This window comes from Scyliorhinus canicula, chromosome 16 (genome assembly GCF_902713615.1).
Source record: "Scyliorhinus canicula chromosome 16, sScyCan1.1, whole genome shotgun sequence".
Classification (NCBI taxonomy): domain Eukaryota; kingdom Metazoa; phylum Chordata; class Chondrichthyes; order Carcharhiniformes; family Scyliorhinidae; genus Scyliorhinus; species Scyliorhinus canicula.
In genome coordinates, this window is record NC_052161.1 from 30,158,411 (window position 1) to 30,179,112 (window position 20,702).

General features: G+C 49.2%; 1 protein-coding gene across 1 annotated transcript in view; it reads right to left on the bottom strand.

Moving 5' to 3' along the window:
- Positions 1–20,702, bottom strand: part of plpp4 (phospholipid phosphatase 4) — a 380,012-nt gene that overhangs the window by 162,490 nt on the left and 196,820 nt on the right. The gene's annotated exons all lie outside the window — the stretch shown is intronic.

A 20,702-nucleotide genomic window follows, 5' to 3' on the forward strand; every position in this document is an offset into this window, starting at 1 on the left:
CTACCACCGCCACCCCAACTTCCCCCACCCAACCTACGCTGACCAGCGCTCCCGCCCCTACATGGCACCCGCATCCTCTCCTGCCCCCCTACCCCCTTCACCGACCCACAGAAACGAAGCTCCAGAAGAGACACTCCCGGAGTCCACGTCTGTCCCTGCACCGGTGGCTTCACCACCCAGGCCCGCACAGATGAGTTCAGCACCCGGGGCCAGCTGCGATACCAGAGCTCCGGCGATCAAAGCGCACGATATGGGCGCCGGACAGACTGAACCTGTGAACCCTTCACCCCCGCCGGACTTCAATTTTTTAACAGGGGGTGAATGTGGTGAACTTATTGTATTAACCATTCACCATGTATGTTACTGTATCACGCTGTTGCCCATGTGGGCTCCACCTATGGACCATTGTACGATACTACATGGAATGTAGCAGGTTGGTGCCGTTGTAGACTCTGCCCCTGGCTCTGCCCCTTGAGAGGAGGTATAAAGAGCAGCAGCCCTGTCGGCGGGTCTCACTTGCAGAGCAGTCACAGGCAGGCACTGTTCTAGTCGATTGAAGCCACAGTTTACATCTACTCTCTGTTTCGCGTGAATTGATGGTCGCATCAGTAGCCAACTACTGACACCATCCCACTCTGCCAGTATTTTACCCCGAGCACAGAGAGGCTCATGCTATATGGGAAGTCCACCAAGTTCAGCTGTGCAGGCTGGTGTCAAGCAAAGTGAGGCAAACCTTTTTTACAGGTCGCAGAGCTCATCAGAGGCACTCCCCATCCCCCCTCAAGGTCACCCTTTAAACCTTCTTTCTTCTGGCCTCTTGAACATGGCCCCTTCTTACATCATCAAGACCTCTGACCCTGGACTGAACAGGGCTCCACAGAATGGTGGAACTGACTATCGTCCCAGTAGTGGCCACCATTCTCGACTGCCACTGCTGGGAGAACAGAGCTTATAGCAATCCCCAACTAGCGGCAAACCTCCAAGCTGGGACTTAATAATAATAATAATAATAATAATCTTTATTGTCACAAGTTGGCTTACATTAACACTGCAGTGAAGTTGCTGTGAAAATCCCCTCATCGCCACATTCCGGCGCCTGTTCGGGTACACAGAGGGAGAATTCAGAATGTCCAAATTACCTAACAGCACGTCTTTCAGGACTTGTGAGAGGAAACCGGAGCACCCGGAGGAAACCCATTCTGACACGGGGAAATCGTGCGGACTCTGCACAGACAGTGACCCAAGGCGGGAATCGAACCTGGGACCCCGGCGCTGTGTAGCAACAGTGTTAACCACTGGATAAAGGGTGGAATTCTAACCGTAAATCCCTGAGGGGCGGTCACTGAGATTGTGGTCGAGCACCCCCCCTAACGTTTTAGCCAGGGTGTTGGGGGAAGGAGTGGCAGGCTGTGGTATGGAGACCATGGCACCTTATAAATTCCAGCCAATACCTCCAGTATGAATGACAATCTTCCTTTGAGACATATCGGTAAATAAAATAGGCATTGAAAGCTGCTTCTTTCACTCATCATTTGCTGCAGCTGCCGCTGTCCTATTCTCTCCACTTATGTAATCATGTGAGATTTATGGAATGCTAGTTTGATATGTAGACAGGATGCAAGAAAATCAGAACATTCTTACAGCCATATTATCCATTAGTTACACAATTCTCGAAGAATCTCAATATATATTTCATAAGTCTTTGTTATTGGCAGCTTGAATCTTAGTCAAACATAAGTGTTTTAAGAATTAGGATACTTTTTCACAAATAATACACTGCAGAAATTTTATTAGCGCCGCTGCAGCCTTCATTTATGATTAAAACAGACAGTAAAAGTTTTGTTACTAAATTTAATCACAATTCCCATCTTAACAAGTCACACAATGAACACAATCATGTGCCATAATACTAATTTGTATAAATCATTCTATATTCAGTCTGACAAGACTAATAAATGAAAACAGAGGAGACGTGCACATTCAGTGTATTGTAGGCATATCTTATTAAACACATTCAACCAGAACATATCTTAGTACAGTATACCAGCTGCGAAAAAACTTTATCACATTGCTACCAGCTGTTACATTCTACATAAGAGATTGCAATTCTTTGGGCGAAATCTTCTGTTCTGTAGTCAAAGTTCGGTGACGGGAGTGAAGATTGGATTGATTCCCACTGAGGGCCCTGACGCTGACTGTACACGATTTTGCACTGTTCAGCTCATTACATATGCTTCAGTGTACAGCCCAGTGTCGTAGTCACATCTGTTTGTATATATTACGTATACGAGAAGTAATACGGTAAAGCTCCTGTACTACAGGTATGGGGGTAGATCCCTGCCTGCTGGCTCTGCCCACTAGGCGGAGTATAAATGTGTGTGCTCTCCGAACAGCAGCCATTTCGGCAGCAGCTACAGGAGGCAACGCATCTCTGCTTAATAAAGCCTCGATTACTCTCTACTCTCGTCTCGTCGTAATTAATAGTGCATCAATTTATTAAGCAGAGATTTTACAGTGATGGACCTACAAATCAAGCCGGATCGCCTGCAGCTGCACCCTCAAGCAGACAACACCACCTCGGCCTTCGACCACTGGCTAGCTTGATTTGAAGCCTACATCGGATCAGCGACAGAACAACCCTCAGAAGCACAGAAACTCCAGATCCTGTACACACGGTTGAGCTCCTATATTTTTCCCCTTATCCGGGACGCGCCCAACTATGCTGAGGCCATGGTGCTTCTGAAAGAGAACTACACCCGGCTGATCAACAAACTCTACGCCAGGCACCTACTGTCCACACGGCAACAACTCCCCGGTGAGTCATTGGAAGATTCCTGGCGAGGAACTGCGATTGCCAGGCAGTTTTGGACGTTGAACATTCCAAACTTCTAATCAGGGATGCTTTTGTTATGGGCATAGGGTCGGCGTACATCCGCCAGCACCTCTTAGAAGGGGGTACACTTGAGCTCTCGGCGACCAAGAAACTTGCGACCTCACTAACGGTAGCCTCCCGTAATGTACAAACCTACGCCCCAACCGCCCGGCGCCACCCGCCTGGACATCGTGGACCCCATCAGCAACCGCCCCCAGCCAACCCCAAGCCTGCGCCGTGCGGCAGCCAGCCAACCCCGGGTGGCCCAAGTGCTATTTCTGCGGGGAGACAAAGCACCCCTGACAGCGCTGCCCAGCGCGGAGCGCTGCCCGGCGCGGAGCACAGTCTGCAAGAAGAAGGGACATTTCGCTGCGGTGTGCAAGGCCCGGTCGATCGTTGCTGTAACCAGGCCCATTGTTCCTGCACCCCCCACATGCGACCCGTGGATGCCGCCATTTTCGTCCCCGCAACACACGTGCGGCCCGTGGGCGCCGCCATCTTCCTCGCATCAGATCATGTGCGGCCCGTGGGCGTCGCCATCTTCCCCCCATCAGACCTCGTGCGCCCTGTGTGCGCCGCCATCTTCAGAACCCCTGCTCGTTGGGCACCTCATCGGGCCGCTCATCACCTGCAACCACCGTCGACCAGCCTGAGGCCCACCAACACCAGCCGCAGCTCGCCTCCATCACACTCGACCAGTCCCGGCCACACAACCTCGCAACCGTGACAACGACGGTGAAAGTCGATGGCCACAAGACACCTTGCCTTCTCGACTCCGGGAGCACGGAGAGCTTCATCCACCCCGATACGGTAAGGTGCTGCTCCCTCGCAGAACACCCCTGAGGTCCAGCGGCTGCTGCAGGAAGGCATCATCGAGGCCAGCAACAGTCCCTGGAGAGCCCAAGTGGTAGTTGTAAAGACTGGGGAGAAACACAGGATTGTCGTTGACTACAGTCAGACCATCAATCGGTACACGCAGCTCGACGCGTATCCCCTCCCACACATATCAGATATGGTCAATCAGATTGCACAGTACCGGGTCTTTCCGACAATGGACCTGAAATCTGCCTACCACCAGCTCCCCATTCGCAAGGCGGACTGCTAATACACTGCGTTTGAAGCAGACGGCCGCCTTTACCACTTCCTTAGGGTTCCCTTCGGCGTCACTAATGGGGTCTCGGTCTTCCAACGGGAGATGGATTGAATGGTTGACCGGTACAGACTGCGGGTCACTTTCCCGTACCTGGATAACATCACCATCTGCGGCCACGACCAGCAGGACCACAACGCTAACCTTTTCAAATTTCTCCACACCGCCAAACTCCTGAACCTTACGTATAACAAGGGGAAGTGCGTGTTCAGCACCAACCGCTTAGCCATCCTTCACAATGTGGTGCAAAATGGAGTTCTAGGGCCCGACCCCAACAGCATGCACCCCCTCATGGAACACCCCCTCCCCCACTGCCCCAAGGCCCTCAAACGATGCCTGGGGTTCTCATACTATGCCCAGTGGGTCCCTAACTATGCGGACAAGGCCCACCCACTCATTCACTCCACAGTTTTCCCCCTGACGGCCGAGGCTCACCAGGCCTTCAACCGTATCAAGGCCGACATCGCCAAGGCCGCGATGCACACGGTCGATGAGACGCTCCCCTTTCAAGTTGAGAGCGATGCATCAGACGTCGCTCTGGCCGCCACCCTCAACCAGGCAGGCAGACCCGTGGCATTCTTTTCCCGCACCCTCCACGCCTCCGAAATTCGGCACTTCTCCGTCGAAAAAGAGGCCCAAGCCATCGTAGAAGCTGTGCGGCATTGGAGGCATAACCTGGCCGGCAGGAGATTCACTCTCCTCACTGACCAACGGTCGGTAGCCTTCATGTTCAATAACACACAGCGGGGCAAGATCAAAAATGATAAAATCTTGAGGTGGAGGATCGAGCTCTCCACCTACAATTATGAGATTTAGTATCACCCCGGTAAGCTCAACGAGCCCCCCGATGCCCTATGTGCCAGGTACATGTGCCAGCGCAAAAGTGGACTGACTCCGGGCCCTACACGATAGTCTCTGTCACCCAGGGGTCACCATGTTCTTTCACTTCATAAATGTCCGCAAACTGCCTTACTCCATTGTGGAAGTCAGGTCGGTCACCAAAGACTGCCAGGTCTGCGCGGAGTGCAAACCGCACTTCTACCAGCCAGACCGAGTGCACCTGGTGAAGGCCCCCCGTCCCTTTGAAAGATTCAGCATGGATTTCAAAGGGCCCCTCCCCTCCTCCGACCGAAACACGTACTTCCTTAGATGAATACTCCAGATTCCCCTTTGCCATCCCATGCCCCGGATATGACGTCTGCCACAGTCATCAAAGCCCTCAATAGCATCTTCACTCTGTTCGGTTTCCCCGCTTACGTCCACAGCGACCGGGGATCCTCCTTTATAAGTGATGAGCTGCATCAATTCCTACTCAGCAAAGGCATTGCCTTGAGCAGGAAAACCAGCTACAACCCCCGGGGAAACGTGCAGGTGGAGTGGGAGAATGGGATAGTCTGGAAGGCCGTCCTGCTGGCCGTACGGTCTAAAAATCTCCCGGTCTCCCGCTGGCAGGAGGTCCTCCCCGACGCGCTCCACTCTATCCGATCGTTACTTTGCACGGTGACTAATGCATTCCCCCATGAACGTCTCCTTGCCTTCCCTAGGAAGTCCACCTCCGGGGTTTCGCTCCCAACGTGGCTGCCAGCTCCAGGAACCGTTCTCTTCCGCAAGCACGTGCGGCTCCATAAGGCGGACCCATTGGTTGAGAGGCTACAGCTACTCCATGCAAACCCATAGTACGCCACCCCGACGGCAGCCATGACACAATCTTCCACAGGGACCTGGCACCAGCTCGTTCCCCACACCCCCCTCAACTGCCCCAGCGCCATCCATCCTCCGCCAGAACACCTCACCACAGCCCACGCTCCAGGACGATCTGTCCTCCCATTGGTCCCACCCAGGGATGAAGATGAGGACTACACACTCACGGAGTCACCGGCGACCGATCCGGCGCCTGCATCACCATCGGGACTGCGGCGCTCACAATGGAGGATTATGGCACCCAACCGGCTAAATTTGTGAACTTTCCCCAAACATAATATTTCCACTACTGGACTCTTTTTTAACAGGGGGTGAATGTGGTAGTCACCACTGTTTGTATATATTACGTATACGTGAAGTAATACGGTAAGGCTCCTGTACTACAGGTATGGGGGTAGATCCCTGCCTGCTGGCTCCGCCCAGTAGGCGGAGTATAAATGTGTGTGCTCACCGAGCTACAGCCATTTCGGCAGCAGCTGCAGGAGGCAACACATCTCTGCTTAATAAAGCCTCGATTACTCTCTACTCTCGTATTGTCATAATTGAAAATCTCGTGGCGAGGACGGGCAGGATGTCGCTATCCCCACCGTTACTTCATCTGGTGAAGATCCGGCCGTCATGTCTGAAGTGCAAATAAACAGCCATTCACTCCCTATCGGCCAGGAGCTCTGCATTACTCATCTAGGATATCCCAGAGCAGAAAACAATGTATGGACGTGTGGTTCACTAGTCTACCTGGAGACACTCCGCCAGGAAAGATGAGAGGTGCAGTTTCCCTGGGACCCAGCAGGGGGCCTGCCCGCCAGACCATGATGGCCTGGGTGGATGTCACAGTGGAGGTTAGAGTCCTTGTGGTCCAGCAATGTCAGAAGAGATGTATGATCTACTGCCATGGTAAGTGCGCCACTTACTCACTGCAAACTGACACCCATAATGCATCAGGCTGTGTAAATGTACGTATGCACTGGGACATCAGTCAGGAGTTTGGGTTGCATGCAGGTGCAACTGGCAATAAAGGCGGCAAATGGTATGTTGACCTTCATTTCGAGAGGATTTGAGTACAGGAGCAGGGGTCTAGCTGCAATTATATAGGGCCTAGGCACACCTGAAAGGTTATGTGCACTTTTGGTCTCCTTATTTGAGGAAGGGTGTTCTTGCTAGAGAGGGTGTGCAGAGAAGGTTTACCAGACTGGAATGGTGGGACTGACGTATGAGAAGAGACTGAGTCGGTTAGGATTGTATTCGCTGGAATTCAGAAGAATGAAGGGGGGGGATCTCATAGAAACCTATAAAATTCGAACAGAACTTGATGGGGTAGATGCGGAAGGATATTCCCGATGGTGGGTGTTCAGAACCAGGGGTCACAGTCTGAGGATATCGGGTAGACAGTTTAGTACTGAGATGAGGAGGAATTTATTCATTCAGAGAGTGGTGAGCCTGTGGAAATCTCTACCAGAGATTGTTTCTTTTCATGAAGCTTGTGATATAACACTTGGGGTGAAGGGGGTCAGAAGATATGGGGAGTAGGCAGGTGCAGGCTATTGAGTTGGCTGATCAGCCATAAAGAATGGCAGAGCAGGTTTAAAGGGCCGAATGGCCTGCTCCTATTTTCTATGTTTCAACAGCACTCACAGATGGAACATGCGTATTGAATGTGTGCACAGTAAGAAGTCTTACAACACCAAGTTAAAGTCCAACAGGTTTGTTTCTAACACGGGCATTCGGAGCACTGCTCCTTCCTCAGGTGAATGGAGAGGTAGGTTCCAGAAACATATAGATAGACAAAGTCAAAGATGCCAGACAATGCTTGGAATGCGAGCATTTGCGGGTAATCAAATCTTTACAGATCCAGAGATAGGGGTATTCCCAGGTTAAAGAGGTGTGAATTGTCTCAAGCCAGGACAGTTGGTAGGATTTTGCAAGTCCAGGCCAGATGGTGGGGGATGAATGTAATGCGACATGAATCCAAGATCCGGGAGGCGGAGATAGTGGTGGCATTGGATGCGGAGGCCTTTGATAGGGTTGAGTGGGAGTATCTGTGGGAGGTGTTGGAGAGGTTTGGGTTTGGGGAGGGGTTTATCCGGTGGGTGAGGCTGCTCTATGAGGCCCCGATGGCGAGTGTAGCCACAAATAGGAGGAGGTCGGAGTACGTTCGGCTGTACCGGGGGACGAGACAGGGGTGCCCCCTGTCCCCCTTGCTCTTCGCGTTGGCGATTGAGCCCCTGGCCATGGCGCTGAGGGAGTCAGGGAACTGGAGGGGCCTGGTGCGGGGTGGGGAGGAGCATCGAGTGTCACTTTATGCGGACGACCTGTTGCTGTATGTGGCGGACCTGGTGGGGGGGATGCCGGATGTGATGAGGATTCTTAGTGAATTCGGGGGTTTCTCTGGGTATAAGTTGAACCTGGGCAAGAGTGAGTTGTTTGTGGTGCATCCGGGGGATCAGGAGGAGGGGATTGGTAGGCTCCCACTGAAGCAGGCAGGGAAGAGCTTCAGGTACCTGGGTGTCCAGGTGGTGGGGAGCTGGGGGTCCTGCACAAACTCAACCTCACAAGGTTGGTGGAGCAGATGGAGGAGGAGTTTAAGAGGTGGGGTATGTTACCGCTGTCACTGGTGGGGAGGGTGCAGTCCGTCAAGATGACGGTGCTCCCGAGGTTTTTGTTCCTGTACCAGTGACTCCCCATCCTTATCCCGAATGCCTTTTTTAGGAGGGTCAACAGGAGTATCACGGGATTTGTGTGGGCGCATGGGACTCCGAGGGTGAGAAGAGTGTTCCTGGAACGGGGCAGGGATAGGGGGGGGCTGGCGTTGCCCAACCTCTGTGGGTACTATTGGGCTGCCAACGCAGTGATGGTGTGTAAGTGGGTAATGGATGAGGAAGGGGCAGCACAGAAGAGGATGGAGGTGGCGTCATGTGTGGGCACGAGCCTGGAGGCGCTGGTAATGGCGCCGTTGCTGCTCCCTCCAACGAGGTATACCACGAGCCCGGTGGTGGCGGCTACCCTCAAACTTTGGGGGTAATGGAGACGACAAAGGGGAGAAGTGGGGGGCTCGATGGAGGCCCCGATACGGGGGAACCATCGGTTTGTCCCAGGGAGCATTGATGGCGGATTTCTGGGCTGGCACAAGGTAGGGGTTAGGAGGTTGAGGGACCTGTTTGTGGAGGGGAGGTTCGCGAGCTTGGGGGAGTTAGAGGGGAAGTTTGGACTCCCCCCGGGGAACATGTTTAGGTACATGCAGGTGAAGGCGTTTGCCGGGCAGCAGGTGGAGTGGTTCCCCTTGCTGCCCCCACGTGGGGTGCGGGACAGGGTGCTCTCGGGGGTGTGGGTTGGAGGAGGAAGGATTTCGGACATATACCGGGTGATGCAGGAGGTAGACGAGGCCTCGGTGGAGGAACTGAAGGGTAAATGGGAAGAGGAGCTGGGTGAGGAGATTGAGGAGGGGACGTGGGCGGATGCCCTGGAGAGAGTGAATTCCTCCTCTTCCTGTGCGAGGCTTAGCCTCATACAGTTCAGGGTGCTGCATAGGGCCCACATGACTGGGACGAGGATGAGTAGGTTTTTCGGGGGCAAAGACAGGTGTGCTAGGTGCTCGGGGAGCCCAGCGAACCATGGCCATATGTTTTGGGCGTGCCCAGTGCTGGGGGAGTTTTGGAAGGGGGTAGCAAGGACAGTGTCGAGGGTGGTGGGATCCAGGGTCAAGCCAGGCTGGGGACTCGCAATTTTTGGGGTTGCAGTGGAGCCGGGAGTGCAGGAGGCGAAAGAGGCCGGTGTTCTGGCCTTTGCGTCCCTAGTAGCCCGGCGGAGGATCTTGCTCCAATGGAAGGATGTGAGGCCCCCAAGCGTGGAGGCCTGGATCAATGATATGGCGGGGTTCATTAAATTGGAGAAGGTGAAATTTGCCCTGAGGGGTTCAGTACAAGGGTTCGTTAGGCGGTGGCAGCCTTTCCTGGACTTCCTGGCGGAACGGTAGGGAAATAGGCCGGCAGCAGAAGCAACTTGGGGGGAGGGGGGGGGGGGGGGGGGGGGGTCTGGTTTGGTGGGAGGGAGAACTGTGTACATGGGTTTGTGGGATGTGGCGGGTGTTATTTCTTTCCCTTTTGTTGGGTGGGTGTTCTTTTGATTTTTCTTTTGTTTGTAGTTGCGTTTGAAGATGGGTGGGTGTGGTTCTTGGGGTGTTACCGCGGTTGTTTTGTTAATATAGTTGAGATGTTTATATTTTGTAAAAATTTCAATCAAAATTATTTTTTTTTTTTAAATGTTGCCCCGTCCTGTGAAACCCCTCTAAAGTCCCTCTACACTATTCCCTTATCGTCCATATGCCTATCCAATGACCATTTGAATGCGTTTAGTGTTGGCGAGTCCACTACTGTTGCAGGCAGGGAATTCCACGCCCTTACTACTCTCTGAGTAAAGAACCTACCTCTGACATCTGTCCTATATCTATCTCCCCTCAATTTAAAGCTATGTCCCCTTGTGCTGGACATCACCATCCAAGGAAAAAGGCTCTCAATGTCCACCCTATCTAATCCTCTGATCATCTTGTATGCCTCAATTAAGTCACCTCTTAACCTTCTTCTCTCTAACGAAAACAGCCTCAAGTCCTTCAGCCTTTCCTCATAAGATCTTCCCTCCGTACCAGGCAACATCCTTGTAAATCTCCTCTGTACCCTTTCCAATGCTTCCACATCCTTCCGATAATGTGGCAACCAGAACTGCATGCAATACTCCAAATGCGGCCGCACCAGAGTTTTGTACAACTGCAACATGACCTCATGGCTCCGAAACTCAATTCCTCTACCAATAAAAGCTAATACACCATACGCCTTCTTAACAACCCTCTCAACGTGGGTGGCAACTTTTAGGGATCTATGGACATGGACACGGAGATCTCTCTGCTCGTCCACACTACCAAGAATCTTACCATTAGCCCAGTACTCTGTCTTCCTGTTATTCCTTCCAAAATGAATCACCTCACATTTTTCTGTATTAAACTCCATTTGCCACCTGTCAGCTCAGCTCTGCAGCTTATCTATGTCCCTCTGTAACATGTAACATCCTTCTGCACTGTCCACAACTCCACCGACTTTAGTGTAATCTGCAAATTTACTCACTCATCCTTCTACGCCCTCCTCCAGGTCATTTATAAAAATGACAAACAGCAGCGGCCCCAAAACAGGTCCTTGTGGTACGCCACTAGTAACTGGACACCAGCCAGAACATTTCCCATCAACCACCACCCTTGGTCTTCTATCAGCTAGCCAATTTCTGATCCAAACTGCTAAATCACCCTGAATCCCATGCCTCTGTATTTTCTGCAATAGCCTACCATGGGGAACCTTGTCAAACGCCTTACTGAAATCCATATACACCACACCAACTGCTTTACCCTCATCCACCTGTTTGGTCACCTTCTCGAAGAACTCAATGAGGTTTGTGAGGCACGACCTACCCTTCACAAAACCATGTTGACTATCTCTAATCAAATTATTCCTTTCCAGATGATTATACATCCTATCTCTTATAAACCTTTCCAAGACTTTTCCCACAACAGAAGTAAGGGTCACTGGTCTATAGTTACCGGGGTTATCTCTACTCCCCTTCTTGAACAAGGGGACAACATTTGCTATCCTCCAGTCTTCTGGCACTATTCCTGACAAAGATGACTTAAAGATCAAAGCCAAAGGCTCAACAATCTCCTCCCTAGCTTCCCAGAGAATCCTAGGATAAATCCCATCCGGCCCAGGGGGCTTATCTATTTTCACACTTTCCAGAATCACGTGTCTTTTTCCTATGTGAATACAGATGAAAAATCTGTATGAAAAATACTCATATAGCACCTCTCCTATCTCCTCGGACTCCACGCACAACTTCCCACTACTGTCCTTGACTGGCCCTACACTTACCTTAGTCATTCTTTTATTCCTGACATATCTATAGAAAGCTTTCGGGTTATCCTTGATCCTACCTGCCAAAGACTTCTCATGTCTCCTCCTGGCTCTTCTTAGCTCTCTCTTTAGAGCCTTCCTAGCTCACTTGTAACTCTCAAGCGCCCTAACTGAACTATTACGTCCCATCTTTACATAAGCCTCCTTCTTCCTCTTGCCAAATGTTTCAACTGCTTTAGTAACCCATGGTTCCCTCACTCGACCATTTCCTCCCTGCCTAACAGGTACATACTTATCAAGGACACGCAGTAGCTCTTTATCAATTGCAACACATCTTGCTTCTTAATCACTGACTAGGGATAGCTCAGCAGCTGTTGTGGACATGTATGCTCCTAAACTGCTCATATAACTGTTGGGATGACAATTAATCCTTCTGTCTGTCTGCAGGACAAGAACACCCACAACAAGCTGGAGGACTCGCAAGTTGGAGGCGCAATTCTGGACATTTGCGTCCTCAGCCTTTTCGAGGGGCTGGCCACAGAGATTCCAGGGAGGAGGAGGACCAAGCCTGTGCTGAAGGCGAGATAGGTCTCCCTCAGGGAGCCAGCGAGGATGCATCCAGTCTGCAGTTGTCAGCTGCACTCGTAGAATGAGGCATTGCTCTCATGAAGGAACTTGCTTAGTCAATCACCAGATCTTTCTTTTCTCAATTCCAGGCACCAGCATGAAAAGGGGGAGGCCAACAACAGAGACCAACCCCAGCTCCATGTCCAACCATACCTCTAAAGGGGATGCCGCAGAAGCTTTAGCACTATCACAATCTTCACTTGTACCCTCCATCAAAGCCGATACAGTCACTTTGATGGGTTAACGTTCCAGAGTAGGTTCAGGCTCGCAATCTGGTGGGTCCACAGCTGACAGAGAAATGACAGCTGAGGTCTCTGGTCCTCGGGGTATTGCTGGAGACAAGGCTCCTGCTCATCTCTCTGCAGATGATGAGACTCTGGACTCTGCCACAAGAGAACTATTGGAGATGCAGGGGAACATCAGGCAGATTTCCAGAGGCCATGGGCAAACTAGACCAAAGGCTGCAGGAACCTGGACAGCACGGGTAGCACAATTGGGTAGCACTGTGGCTTCACAGCGCCAGGGTCTCAGGTTCGATTCCCTGCTGGGTCACAGTCTTCGCGGAGTCTGCACATTCTCCCCGTGTCTGCGTGGGTTTCGCTGGGTGCTCTGGCTTCCTCCCACAGTCCAAAGACGTGCAGGTTAGCTGGATTGGCCATGATAAACTGCCCTTAGCGTCCAAGAAGGTTAGGATGGGTTATTGGGTTACGGGGATAGGGTGGAAGTGAGGGCTTAAGTGGGTTGGTGCAGAGTCGATGGGCCGAATGGCCTCCTTCTGCACTGTATGTTCTATGTGACGTCTGCTGTCGTGACTCCAGCATGCTAGTTCAGTTGGCTGGACAGCTGGTTCGTGATGCAGAGCGAGGCCAACAGCACGGGTTCAATTCCTGAACCGCCTTCTCAATCTTGCCTCTCGCCTGAGGTCCGGTGTCCCTCAGATTAAATCATCACCAGTCAGCTCTCCCCCTCAAAGTGGAAAGAAGCCTATGGTCATCTGGGACTGCGGCGACTTTACTTTACTCATAATTATTAGGGGTCCCTTTAGTCAGCCCACTGTGCTGACCTTGAACTCCAACCATCTGAAAAGATACTTCTCCCACTTTGAGGTATCATAATCTTAAATCGACTGCATTGCATTGTTGAGAATCAGAAAATAGTGTGTGCACCGTGGAGACTCACTTCACAACTTTCTACCCTCCCCGGTCACCCACCAGCTTCCCCTCGTCACCCTTGACCCACCCAAGAAAGGTGCAGTAGCAATAGAAAGAAAGGACGTCCTTGAGGAGGCCAAGGACAGAGTTCATTTGGTTAGAGTTAAGAAGCATAAAAAGGGGATGAGCAAACCACTGGGTAGTCTATAGGCCTCCAGATAATGCCAATGAGGGAGGAGATTTGGTAGTGAGGTAGAACTGGCTGTTGTAAACATACATGTGGGAACTAACACTTATTTTGGATGACGTCACAGGCGGGGTGTCATTTGTTTGGTTCATGGGATGTGAGCGTTGTTGGCGAGGCCAGAATATATTACCCATTCCTAACTGCCCTCACTATGCAGGTACACCCACAATGCTGTTCAGGATGGAGGAATATATTACCCATTCCTAACTGCCCTCACTGTGCAGGTACACCCACAATGCTGTTCAGGATGGAGGAATATATTACCCATTCCTAACTGCCCTCACTGTGCAGGTACACCCACAATGCTGTTCAGGATGGAGTTCCAGAATTTTGATCATGTGACAGTGAAGGAATAGCTTCTGCCACCACTGATCCTCTCTCTGTTGCCACTGCACCTCTCACCATTCACCTCCACATACCTGTACCATCCCCATACCCACCTGACCCCTCCTATCATTTAAGCTATCTAGTTCCTCAGGTTTGGTGACCCCCCACCCCTATGAAACCATCAGCTACCTGACCATCACACTGGACCAGCCACCCTACACCCAACTCCTCCTTCCCCGCCTCTCCCCCCCCCCCCCAACCCTTAACCGTGACTGTTCCGTCCACTATCCACTACCTTCTCCTCAACAACCTTCCTTCCTTCCACCCTTTTGCCTGCCTTCCCTGTCTAGCCTCCGCTCCATCCTCCACCTTCTCCACGCCGCACCCCCATCCCTTTTATCCCCCTCAACCTGCCTCTTGGGTCCACCCTTCTTGCACCCTTGAAGGGGTCAAGCTCAATCGGTGCACGCTACTTATATAGAGATGTAAAAGTGAACGTGCTGAGTTCTCGATGGTAGGCAACTTAATTTGGAAAAAAAATTAAATGCTGGTGAGCTGGCCTTTTAATAAGCACGCAAAAGGGGTTTCTCGGCACTGTTAGTCAGGAAGCATGACCCATCTTTCAACTGCACTGAAAATCACAAGAACAGAATTCCTAGAGTTCATCCGAATGTCTGGAAACTCATTTTTGGCCTCACGCCAAATTAAGCACTGTCGATTACCAAGCTGCCAGCAGAGCCAGAAGATTCCACCCATTAAAGCTCAGTTTTGTATGTGACCCTGTTGAATATATTGGGGGCTATTCTAACCTGCTCGGATGGATAGGTTTGGGGCACATGAGAAGTAATACTTTTTAAAATCTCACACACGTCTCCAAACGGGTCTGTCAGTAAAAGGCAGATAAAAGAGGCAAGAAGAGACTGATTCGAAGTATTTACTGCCCTCCTTGTGGGCTAGGAGTATCACCCTCAGGCCCAAGAAGCCTGAGACTTTAAGGAACCTGCAATCACCTATCGCCCACCTCCCACCGTCCTTCGTCGCTTCCCAGCCATTTCCAAGTCACCCCACCCCCAACTCGCCACCCCCATGATATCCTTTTTGGCTGCGGCCTACTCCTAGGCTGCTTTCCCATCCAAAAGCCAATCAGAGTGGCAGGCAAGTTGGAAAACCTACTGGGAAGTATAAAAGATGCATTGCTGTTGTTTTCAGAAGGATGTCTAGAAATCTCTTACCAACAGGTTTTTAAAAAAAATTCTCCTTTCCGGTAAGTATTGTTACCGAATAAGCCAATTAATTTCCTTCCGCCATCATGCAATTTCTCCTTATAGATAAATCCACGTAAGACATAATTGTGGTCCAGGACCAGTTAAATTACCTCCCTTTCTCTATCACTCCATTTTTGTTTTTCTCTGACCTGAATGAAAATGTTGGCATTTTCCCTCACTTTGCAGCGGTGAAAGAATATTATTATGCCAATATTTTGGTGAGTAAAGTTATTGGACACCTGAAGGCTTGAGAAAGTATTTGATAAAACTTTCATACAACACAGTGATGAAAAACACATTGAAATGGAATAGTGTGTAACTTGCATGTAATGCCATTGAATTGAAAATCTGACATTATACGTCTTGATCTTCGGCTTCTCCAGGCAATAAATAGTATGTCCTTTTATACACAGCCATTATTAGTTTCTCAGCTTACAGCACTTTACAAAAGCCGCTCTAACCCAGACGCAATAAAGTGTATCTCAACCAGATCAATATTCTTTCAAATTGTCAGGTTTTGGATGTCTGCCCGCGAGTGTTAGCAATTCTTGCAAACACTTTGTCCGGACTCTTAGTTAAACCCCTCATTACTTGAAGACTTGGTACCAAGGGAGGGGGAAATGCAGACAAAAGAAAAGAAAAGTGGACTTGAATTTATATAGCACCTTTCATAATATCCCACGGCACTTTACAGCCAATGAAGTACTTTTTGAAGTGTAGTCACTGTTGTAATGTAGGAAATGTAGCATCCGATTTTCACAAAGCAAGCTCTCACACACTCTCAGCAATGTCAGAATGATTACAATCTGGTTCTTTTAGTGTCGTTGGTTAAAGGCGTTAGGAAAACAAAGGTAATTTTAAGATATTTACAGTTTCATTGGTAAATATTAGAAATAAGTTTTATGATTTTAAGTGGATTTAATTTAATGTTTCTGTGCCTGGGAGGGCAAGACTTGTAGTTAGATTCATGCTGGACAATGGTGCTTGTATGTGTGGGGGTTGGTTAAGTTTTAACTCTATTTCTATTGTGCTTAGAAAGGGCTTGGGCATGAGGAATAAATAGTAGTAGCAGGGGCATTGCTTAGCAACAGGAGGACACTTTCCTTTGTTCTTAGATTTAACTGGAAGCCAGAGCAGTTGGAGACAGAGATCTCGGAGAGTGAACATCTCTTAACTCTGCCAGAAGAAAGACGGGAGCTGGACAGGACGGGAGCTGCAAAGAAGCAGGCTTCCTTATATACGCTTAACAGTTCAGATAGTCAGGGAATAGGGGCAGAAAAAATATTTAAGACGACTGAAGTTAAGTGAACAGAGACAAAGTATTGTTCAGAAGAATTCAAGGAAGAGTAAACAAAGTGTTCTGAGTTAAAGAGACAATTGCAGTAACTAGATTTAAAGTGAGACAACAGACTTCAGAGGTAGAAGAAATATTTGATGGAATTTTAATACTGTCTGGGAATTGAGAGTTAAAGCAATTGTGAACAGTTTGTACAGCAGTCAAGGCCAATAAATCCTAAAGGGGTTGGTTCAAAATCCTGGACTGGATTCACTATTAAAAGTGGAGCATAAGCTTTATTTGAAAGTGCTTTTTGTAAAATCTGGACTGGATTTTGGAATGCAAACCTCAAGGGAAAGCATTATTATGAGAGAAGAAATTAAAGCATGTTTTTGGGAGTGGAGTTTGTAAACTCTCATGAGACAATAATCTGGGGAGACACTAACTCGGGTTCAGAGTGGAGTGAGTGTATTTGACCATAGTTATCTTGTATGCTTTAAAGGGACTTTTTGTGTTAATGAGACCATTGCGGCATAATATGTACTTTGTAATTCATATTACAAATTTGAATCTGTATGTATGTGTTAAACTAAGGGGGGAGTAAAGGAGTATTGTGTAATAATCCAACTTTTCATGTTTATTAAATTTTAAAAATTATTATTGAAACCGCCTTGTGCTCCCACAAGTACCGAAAGACGTGCTGTTAGGTAATTTGGACATTCTCAATTATTCCCCTGTGTACCCGAACAGGCCCTGGAATGTGGCAACAAGGGGTTTTTCACAGTAACTTAATTGCAGTGTTAATGTAAGCCTACTTGTGACAATAAAGATTATTATTATTAAACTTAATTAACAGTCTTGTGACTCTTCCCTTACAGTTTAGGAAAAAAATAAAAGTTACGGTCTTTTGAGGTAGGATTCCTTTCTGGAATCCCGCCATCCAGTAGGATCATGACAAAGGGTAAATATTTGCCACTACACGGAGAACAGCCCACTTTTCCTTAAAGTAATGACATGCAATCTTTGATGTACATCTGAGAGGACAAATAGGGCCTTCATTCGACACCTGATCCAAAAGATGTGCAGCAATCCCTCAGTACGATATTGTAATATCAGTCTAGATCATCTGTTCAAATTTCAACAGTGGGTCTTGAACACACAACCGTTGGACTCAGAGGCCAAGTGAGTGCCATTTATGTTACAGCTGCCACCTTCACAGAGGCTGAAATCAGAGGTCCATATTAATCTCAGGGCCAATATCACCTGATTTCTATTGGCCGTTCTTTACAGCCAATATATTCATTGGAACAAAGGTATACATTCAACCTGAAAGGTAACACACACCATTCTTTGTAGTGCCTCCTTGAAGTGCCCCTTTAGGCAGTATATGGTATATATAGTTTGCTAGTCAATATCAGTGTTCCAAAGAAAGTCAGTACCTCCCAATGTTCTCGGTAATTCGCACCAGATTCCATAGCACAACATGATCCAAATGATGTTGATAGTGAACTGACATTGCATGGGGAAAAAGAACAAGTGATGATGGCAAAGCAAGTGCAGGAAGTTCCTGGCTGGAGAAGGAGCTCAGTTTGCCTTCAGCTTTAGTGTTTCGGCTTCCAGGTAGTTCGATTCTTAACTTGGGTCACTGAGTGTACGGAGTCTGCATGTTCTCCCTGTGTCTGGGTGGATTCCTCCGGGAGCTCTGGTTTGCTCCCATAATAAATGAAATGAAATGAAAATCGTTTATTGTCACAAGTAAGCTTCAAATGAAGTTACTGTGAAAAGATGTGCTATTAGGCAATTTGTACATTCTGAATTCTCCCTCGGTGTACCCGGACAGGTGCCGGAATGTGGCGACTAGGGGCTTTTCACAGTCACTTCATTGCAGTGTTAATGTAAACCTACTTGTGACAATGAAGATTATTATTATTTAGTGGCGGCTTATCCAACCTTTTGACGTGAGGGGCCACATTTGAACATTTTTCTCACTCAAGTAGCCGATGAGAAAATGTCAGGTAGATAAGGTTTGGCACAGCATTAGACATAAATTTCAAAAGAAGTTAAAGTATGAAGAAAAGAAACAACTTGCGGAGTAAAAAGGAAAAGCAATGTCAAAGCAATAAATTGATAATTTTAAAAATGAGTTATTATTAAAGATGACTGTCAGAGTGTGAGAGGGTGAGTGTGGGGGTGAGAGTAAGCCACACACTCACTCTCACCGACACTCATCGACTCACACCGACCAGTCCTAGGTGGTTTGGTGACTAAAATACTGAGAGGTTCAGGATGACTGTTGACTCTTTCTAACACTGTCTAACACTCTAGCTATTCCAGGTCCCACTGTTGCTGAAAATGTTGCTCCACCATCTTTTAAAAAAAATAAATTTAGAGTACCAAATTATTTATTTTGTTTTGGGCAGCATGGTAGCACAAGTGGCTAGCACTGTGGCTTCACAGCGCCAGGGTCCCAGGTTCAATTCCCCGCTGGGTCACTGTGCGGATTCTGCACATTCTCCCCGTGTCTGCGTGGGTTTCCTCCGGGTGCTCTGGTTTTCTCCCACAGTCCAAAGACGTGCAGGTTAGGTGGGTTGGCCATGCTAACTTGCCCTTAGGCAATTAAAAAAAGGTTAGGAGGGGTTATTGGGTTACGGGGATAGGGTGGAAGTGAGGGTTTAAGTGGGTCGGTGCAGACTTGATGGGCCGAATGGCCTCCTTCTGCACTATATGTTCTATGTTTACCAATTAAGGGACAATTTAGCACGGCCAATCCACCTAACCTGCACATCTTTGGGTTGTGGGAGTGAAACCCACGCAGACTTGGGGAGAATGTGCAAACTCCACACAGACAGTGACACAGGGCCGGGATTCGAACCCGGGTTCTCAGCGCCGCAGTCCCAGTGCTAACCACTGCGCCACATGCCACCCTGCTCCACCATCTTGACTCGTGTAGGAAGCCTTGCTCCCCTCCCTCCCTACACTTTTCCGCCAGCCAGTCTCCCCCTTTTCCGTCCCTCGCCCCTTGTCCCCTATAGCAGATAGAGTTACTATGAAATTTCACTTCCGAGTGCATTATAACCCTACAGCATCCATTGGAAGTGGTTGAGTTAAGCACACAGCAGATGTGGTGTATGAAGCCAGCAGCAGTCTCTTAACCAGAGTTCAGATTTGCAATGAGCTGGACTCAACCGATACATGAAAACACAGCAACTGGTGACAAACCCAGCGTAAGTTCTAAGCAAAGCAAAAAGCCAATGTCAATTTCAAGGTTACCCATAATACCAGGATATCTCTAGCCAGCGACAAATAGAGAGAAAACAGTTAACTAGAAATCTGGAACATAGTTCCAATTTCTACTGTACACAGAAATTCAACACAAATCTATTTCCCAGCACAATCCCAATTTTGCCTTCAGGCAGGAGCACGTCGTTTTGTAAGAAAGGACCTGAAAGGTTAAAATCTTGCTTTGTTTTATCTCAATTAAATTTGAAATGGATCTTGTTACTGGCTGTCTAAAAGGGGTTCTGTTGTTGATGCTGAAAATTACACGGCATGGAAATAATCCATATTTGGAATTCCTATCTGGTCCTGTAGTGACTTTTTGCGCACCAGCAGCGGCCTATCTATGAAGAATAGCCACTGTACCCCTTCCCAATCTTCATGCATTAACTGTTGAAGTCTGCACTTTGTCAATTTTTGGGGCATGTTCATATCCACTAACATGCAAAATCATAGCCAGTTCTATTACGTTTGATCTCTTTGAAGTCGGTTGCCTCAAATTTACTTATTTTCCATTATCTCTGATCTTTCACACATAGGGCGAAATTCTCCGACCCCACGCAGGGTCGGAGAATTGGCGGGAAGCGGCGTTATTTCCGCTCCCGCAGGTTTTTGAATTCTCCCGCCGGTCATAAACCGGCGTTGTGCAAATCCCGCCGGCAGCCTGTGAAAACAGCTGGCGCCGGCGGGATTTCATTTTTTTTAAACTTACCTCAAATCTCCGGCCCGGATGGGCCGAAGTCCCGCCACTGGGAGGCCTTCTCCCGCCGCCGAGGTTTAAACCACCACTGGAACGGCGGGCTCAGCGGCGCGAGCAGGCCCCCGGGGTCCTGGGGGGGCGGGGGGCGATCGGACCCGGGGGGGGTGCCCCAACGGAGGCCTGGCCCGCGATCGGGGCCCCCCGCTCACTCCGCGGGGCAGTGCC